This window comes from Capra hircus, unplaced genomic scaffold (assembly GCF_001704415.2).
Source record: "Capra hircus breed San Clemente unplaced genomic scaffold, ASM170441v1, whole genome shotgun sequence".
In the NCBI taxonomy this organism is placed as follows: domain Eukaryota; kingdom Metazoa; phylum Chordata; class Mammalia; order Artiodactyla; family Bovidae; genus Capra; species Capra hircus.
This window is the reverse complement of record NW_017189854.1, coordinates 18,441-24,360: the sequence shown is the minus strand read 5'-3', so window position 1 is coordinate 24,360 and position 5,920 is coordinate 18,441. Positions and strand designations below refer to the sequence as shown.

At 45.1% G+C, this 5,920-nt stretch overlaps 1 pseudogene; it reads left to right on the top strand.

Moving 5' to 3' along the window:
• The first annotated feature begins 302 nt into the window (after positions 1 to 302).
• On the top strand, positions 303 to 1,909 carry LOC108634712 (annotated as a pseudogene).
• Positions 1,910 to 5,920: the final 4,011 nt, after the last annotated feature.

Below are 5,920 nucleotides of genomic sequence, written 5' to 3'. Positions count from 1 at the left end.
GGCCATAGAACAAAATTCAATATATTGAACAGAACTGAAAGACTATAAATGTTTATGAGGGCCTGGCTCAGCCCGAGGGGGCTCTGAGTCAGCTAGCCACCTCAGTCAGTCATCTCTCAGCTGCCCTGGAGACCCTGCGGGGGCTGAGGGGCACGCGGCATGGCGAAACCCTGGCGGCGGCGGCTGCAGTGGGGGGAAGGAGGAGCCACCTGGGATGTTCCAGTCATGACACAAGTGCTCACGGAGCAGATCCAGACGGCCGAGTCTCGTCCTGCCGGCTGAAGCAGGGCCTGCGCCGGTTGATGAAAGCCCAGGAGACGGCAGCCAGCCTCGCAGCCCAATCAGAATCTGGTTGTACCTTCACAGTGTCTGCAGCCTCTTGCGAGGGAGAGCCCAGCAATATGAAGTACAGTAGGAAGGCTGTGAAATTTTCTCACCCACTCTGACTCCCCGCAGAGCCCTGAAGTCAGGAGGCCAGCGCCGATGACGTCATTGTGCAGCTGCGGACCACGCGGACGAGGCAGGATATCCTGTTTACGTGTAACTTCGGCTGCGGGGCTTCCTGGACAACAAGTACGTGGTACGTCGACCGGAAGACAAGCTGCTATTCCTTTCGCTGCTGTCTCCAGAGGGACGACACTGCGCTGGGCAGAGTCCTCGTCTGGCACATCATACCCAGTTTGTGGCCCGCTGAGAGGATGGACTACCAGCTCTACGCCAGCGGTGGCTCCTCCGGCGGTGAGGGCCCCAGCCTAGAGCCCACTGACATGCCAAAATCTGCCCTTCAGAACGAGGAGGCGCTGGAGGCCCTGCGGGAGAGCATCAAGCGCGTCCGGGACGGCCCCCTGTCCCTCACCACGATCTGCTTCTACGCTTTCTACAACACGAAGCAGCTGCTGAACACGGCGGAGGTCTCCCCGGATAGCAGGCTGCTTGCCGCAGGCTTTGACAACTCCTGTATAAAACTGTGGAGTCTGTGTTCCAAGAAGTTAAAATCCGAACCGCCTCAAGTCGACGCGTCTCACATCCACTTGGCTCATGATGTCCCGGAGGAGGATGAGAACCACAGCGCAGCTCTGGAGATGAAAGTCCTTCGGGGATACTGGGCCGGTGTACGGCACCAGGTTCCTTCCGGACAGCTCAGCGCTGCTCTCCTGCTCTGAAGACACATCCATTAGGTATTGGGACCTGGGCAGCTTCACCAACACTGTGCAGTACCAGGGCCACGCCTGCCCCGTGTGGGACCTGGACATCAGCCCGCACAGCCTGTACTTCGCCAGCGGGTGCCACGACCACACGGCCCGCCTCTGGTCATTTGATCGGACGTACCCACTGCGCATCTACACCGGGCACGTGGCGGACGTGGACTGCATCAAGTTCCACCCCAATTCAAACTACTTAGCCACGGGCTCGACCGACAAGACGGTGCGGCTGTGGAGCACCCAGCAGGGGAACTCGGTGAGGCTCTTCACCGGCCACCGCGGCCTCGTGCACTCCCTGGCCTTTTCCTCCAACGGTAAGTACCTAGTGTCTGCAGGCAAGGACCAGCGGCTGAAGCTGTGGGACCTGGCGTCCGGGACCCTCTACAAAGAGCTACAGGGCCACACGGACAACATCACCAGCCTCACCTTCAGCCAGGACAGCAGCCTGATTGTGTCAGCATCCATGGACAACTCAGTGCGTGTCTGGGACATCAAGGGCACTCACAGCCGCACGCCCGCAGACAAGCTCATCCAGAGAGCTCCTAGGCGTCTGCACCCACCGGATGAGCAATGTGCTGAGCGTGCAGTTCATGGCCTACAACCTCCTGCTGGTGACCGGAGTCACACAAGAAAATGAGGGAACCTTGATTTGTATATTTGATGTAATGGGCTGGTGCGTGCAAAGGGCACAAGACCGCAGGTCTTAGGACAGACAGATGAAATCACTGCCTGACTATGAAAGACCCACAAATGTCCCGAGCCCACCACCCTCTTCTCAGTCCTTCTCTAGTGTGGAAGGACAGGGAGAGGAAGGGTGGTGATGGGAATGAACATGAAATCTGCAATCACAGAGATACTGCTGTGTCCTCCTGTGGCTCTTTCCAGTCTCTGGCGCCAAGGCGACCTTGCTTCACTGGGGCTGCACTCGGCAGGAGGATGTTTGCTGGGCACCCTCCGTAGGAGCAATGCTGCAAGGGTCACTGAGTGGAAGGGACTCTATCAGGGTAAGAATGCAGGGGTGGGAATTAGGAAATGGGGCAGGGTCGTGCTGGCAAATGTCTTTCCGTGTCTGTGATTGCAGAGAACTAGGATTTTTATTGTTGAGAAGAGGAAACCTAGCACTGGCAGAGAGCCTTCTCTGCTCTCATCTTTCAGGTTTTTCTCCTGGCACTGGCTGTGATACCTGGAATTTTGAGGTTCAGGGGATTCAGAGAACTTGGTTGCTCAGTCTATTGGGAGAAAGGAGAAATTTCTGGGGGACAGATGGATCATTCCAGCTGACGTTTCTAGAAATGGGTGTGTGGATTTCACGGAGAAAGTTTTGGGCTCTTGCATGCATGGTGGGAAAGAAAGATTATTTGGGGGATTGCACCTCTATTAACAGTTTTATCCCCTGAAAGGGCAGATTGTGGTAAATAAATGAAAATAATTGGAAGTGAAAAGTGGTAAGATAGAAAGTGTTCAATTTCCAGATGATTCTGAGGTGTGGCTTTTCCAGTGTCTTTTTCTCCTGAGATGGTCCCTTCTACCTCCTGCTTTGCAATAGCAGTTTAATGAACAGTCTGTGAAACATATCTTAAGTGTAAACACACGCATCAAAAACTGCACTCTGAGGATGAAGCAACTTCTGATTTGTTGAAAAAGGATTAAATATTTCTGTTTGCTGAAGAGAATTTTTTGTATTTTATTTTCTATTAATATGTATTTAGTTCCAAAAAAATAAAGGTTTATGATCTTATAACCAAAGTGGAGTAAAATTTAAGTCAATAAGAGAAAGAAATGGAGGAAACTCATAAATATGTGAAAATCAAAATAGCACATTCCTAAATAACATGCCAAAAAAGAAATGAGAAACTATAAATTACTTTTAATGAAATTAAATAAAGACACAACATGCCAAACCTTATGAATTTCAGTAAAAATAATGCTTAAGGAATTTTTATGGCTAGAAAGGTCTACATTAATAGATCAATAACCCTTCAACTTAAAAATTTACTTTTAAAAAGTAAAGCCTATGTGCAAAAGAAAATAAAAAGATTAGAGCAGAAATTAATGAAATAGAAAGTAGAAAAACAATATAAAAATCAATAAAGCCAAAAATGATCATTTGAAAAGATCAACAAAATGGCAAAGATTTCATTATGTTGACAGAGAAAATAAGCGAATATTCAATGCAAAGAAAGAAAAGAGCAGATAATTCCTTTTGACTCTACTAAAATTAAAGGGACAATGAAAACTGTATGAAAATAAAAAACAGGATAAATGTACAAATTCCTGGAAAAAACAAAAAACCTAACAAAGCTGAATTTAGAAAAAAAAATACAGAATCTGGATAGTCATATAATAAGTGAAAGGTTTTAATTAGCAACGAAAAAATTTCACCACCACCAACAAAAAGTCCAAGCTGATATGGTCTCACAGTTGAATGTTTGCCAAACATTTGAAACATTAATTTTATATGGCCAATATTCTTTTGATAAGACCAATATTGCCCAGATATCAAAACAGATGAAGACACAATAAAAAATAACACCACACAATAGTTATCTGTTATGAATACAGATGCAGAAGTGCTCAAAATAATATTAGCAAGTTAAATCCAACAGAGTGTAATAATAAGCTAATCTATGGAGACAAAGCAGAACAGTGGTTGCCTAGGACTGCTGGTATGGGTGATTAGCAGAGAGGGGATAGTTAAAGTGTATGAGGTTTATGTTTTGAGATGAATGTATTCCATAAATGATCATGATAATGATTACAACCTTTGTGAATATGCTAAAAAACACTGAATTGAACAATTTAAGAGGTTATGTGCATTGCATCTTAAAAAAGATACTACCAAATTAAATACTTTATAGTATAATAAGGTGACATTTGACAAAAGCTTTGTCTGTGTCTGTTGAGATGATCATATGGGTTTTTTAATTTATGTTTTAATTGGAGGGTAATTGTTTTCAGTGTTGTATTGGTTTTTGCTGCACAACAGTGAGAACTGGCCATAATTATTTACATAGAAGGCAATGGCAACCCACTCCAGTACTCTTGCCTGGCAAATCCCATGGACGGAGGAGCCTGGTAGGCTACAGTCCATGGGGTCGCTAGGAGTCGGACAGGACTGAGCGACTTCACTTTCACCTTTCACTTTCATGTGTTGGAGAAGGAAATGGCACCCCACTCCAGTGTTCTTGCCTGGACAATCCCAGGGACGGGGGAGCCTGGTGGGCTGCCGTCTATGGGGTCACACAGAGTCGGACACGACTGAAGCGACTTAGCAGCAGCAGCATATATGTGTATATATGTGTGTGTATATATATATATATATATATCCCTTCCCTCAAAAGCCTCCCAGCCCTCTCCTCCCCCACTACTCTAGGTTATCATAAAGTGCCAGGCTGGGCCCCCTGTGTTATATAGCAGTTTCCCACTAGCTATCTATCTTATGTCAATGCTACTTTCTCAATTTGTCCTACCATCTCCTTTCCCTGCTGTGTCCACAGGTCCATTCTCTATGTCTGCATCTCCATTACTTCCCTGAAAATAGGGTCATTAGTACTACTTCGCTGCTGTTGCTGCTGCTAAGTCGCTTCAGTCGTGACCAACTCTATGTGACCCCATGGACGGCAGCCCACCAGGCTCCCCCATCCCTGGGATTCTCCAGGCAAGAACACTGGAGTGGGTTGCCATTTCCTTCTCCAATGCATGAAAGTGAAAAGTGAAAGTGAAGTTGCTCAGTCGTGTCCAACTCTTAGCCGAACTCATAGACCGCAGCCTACCAGGCTCTCTGTCCATGGGATTTTCCAGGCAAGAGTACTGGAGTGGGTTGCCATTACTCCTTCTCTAGATTCCATATATATATCTGTTAATATATGATCATATGGTTTTTAGTCTTCTGTTAGTTAATTTGGTGTATCACATTGATAGATTTGTGAAAATCGAAAATCCTTGTGTCCCTGGAGTAAATGCCACTGGATCATGGTCTATGATCCTTTTAATGTATTGTTGGATTCAGACTGCCAATATTTTGTTGAGGATTTTAGGGTCTACGTTCATCAGTGATATTTTCCTGTACTCTTACTTGTGATATCTTTGTTTGGCTTTGGTATCAGGGTGGTGTGTTCGGAAGTGTTCCTTCCTCTGCTATTTTTTGCAAGAGTTTCAGAAGGATAGGTTTTAACTCTTGGGTATCTGATCAGATTCACCTTTGAAGCCATCTAGTCCTGGACTTTAATTTATTGGGAGTTTTCAAATAAAGGATTTAATTACTGGTAATTTGGTGGTTCATTTTCTCTGTTTCTTCCTGGTTCAATTGTGTAAGATTGTACATTTCTGAGAAATTTTCCATTTCTTCTTGGTCGTCTATTTTATTAGGATATAGTTTTCTGCAGTCTGCTTTTGTGATCTTTTTTGTTTCTGTGATGTCAGTTGTAGCTTCTCCTTTTTTCGTTTCTAATTTTATTGATCTGAGACCTCTTTTTTCCTTGATGAGTCTGGCTAAAGGCTTATCAAATTGATTTTTTCAAAGAACCAGTTTTTAGTTTCACTGATCCTTTCTATTGTTTTCTTCATCTCCATTTATTGCTGCATTGACTTTTATGATTTCTTTCCTTCTGCTAATTTTGGGTTTTGTTTACTCTTTTTTTATGTAGTTGCTTGAGGCGTAAAGTGAAGTAGTTCATCTGAGATTTTTCTTCCTTATATCGTATTTTTCCTAAGGTAAA